Below are 1,660 nucleotides of genomic sequence, written 5' to 3' on the forward strand. Positions count from 1 at the left end.
TTAGTCTTCTCGGCAGGAGAATATCTGAGGTTTAGTCTTCTCGGCAGGAGAATATCTGAGGTTTTAGCAGACGGGCGGAGTGTCCTCACAGGTCCTCACCGAGTTATTTGACGTAAATCCAATCAAGGAGGGTTGAACCGAGGAATAGAACTGGAGTATCAGTTCTCTGGCTGAGCTCTGTTGCTCTTTACATAGTCCGGTGGATAACATCAGTCACACTAGTTTAGGGGTGTATTCATTAGTCACACACCGTAGCAAAAACATTCAGAAACTGTTTAATCCAAACGTAAAACATTTACGATGAAAACAAGTTTCTTTCGGACAAATTCAGGTAGGTCCCTCTCTGTTTTGTTTTTTCTCTGGTTCCTAATGAATAGTTTTTATGACAGTTATCGATGTCGATCACCCGGGTCTCTCGGTGGAATGTGTGATGTCCTCAATAGTGCATATCGTAGACAATCAATTAGTAAATTGATTATAATTCTTAGCCAATCAGTTGGAGACTTCTTGTCTCCCAGATCTCTTCAGTGTGTCTTGTCTCTCTCTGTGCTGTGAACAAATAGTCTGCTCCATGATCTCTGTGCTGCATCAACAGGAAGCTGGTAATCAGAGCCTAGAGCCTGTATTATTCAGAGAGTGTGTCAGACTGCTGATCTATGACCAGCTCTCCCTCTTATTCATTATGATCTATAAAGACATAACTGATCCTAGACCAGCTCTCCCCTCTTATTCATTATGATCTATAAAGACATAACTGATCCTAGACCAGCTCTCCTCTCTTATTCATTATGATCTATAAAGACATAACTGATCCTAGACCAGCTCTCCTCTCTTATTCATTATGATCTATAAAGACATAACTGATCCTAGACCAGCTCTCCTCTCTTATTCATTATGATCTATAAAGACATAACTGATCCTAGACCAGCTCTCCTCTCTTATTCATTATGATCTATAAAGACATAACTGATCCTAGACCAGCTCTCCTCTCTTATTCATTATGATCTATAAAGACATAACTGATCCTAGACCAGCTCTCTCTCTTATTCATTATGATCTATAAAGACATAACTGATCCTAGACCAGCTCTCCTCTCTTGTTCATTATGATCTATAAAGACATAACTGATCCTAGACCAGCTCTCCTCTCTTATTCATTATGATCTATAAAGACATAACTGATCCGACATCAGCTCTCCTACTGATACGGTTTGTGAATAGGATTTACACGTGATGTTCTTCAGCATCAATCTGCCGTTGTTTAAAGTCCCCACTGAGAATGATCTGATTACCACCACCACATGAACCAGGGTGCCGTTGTGTCGACACACAACAGGGAGTGTGTTCACCAGATATCAAAGGGCTGAAGAATGAAACGAGGAGGAACCTACCTTCATTTGTCAAAAGGAAACTCCTGTTTTCATTGCAACACAACAACAACAAAAATGTTTTCCCATTTGGATGGTTTTCCGTTTAAAAAATCATTGGATTCCATGTAAATGCAACATGCCTAGTGTTGGGGAAGGAGTTACCGAAAGCCCCAGCCTAGTGTTGGGGAAGGAGTTACCGAAAGCCTAGTGTTGGGGAAGGAGTTACCGAAAGCCTAGTGTTGGGGGAAGGAGTTACCAAAGCCTAGTGTTGGGGGAAGGAGTTACCGAAAG

This window comes from Oncorhynchus gorbuscha, unplaced genomic scaffold, assembly GCF_021184085.1.
Source record: "Oncorhynchus gorbuscha isolate QuinsamMale2020 ecotype Even-year unplaced genomic scaffold, OgorEven_v1.0 Un_scaffold_8272, whole genome shotgun sequence".
Taxonomy (NCBI): Eukaryota; Metazoa; Chordata; class Actinopteri; order Salmoniformes; family Salmonidae; genus Oncorhynchus; species Oncorhynchus gorbuscha.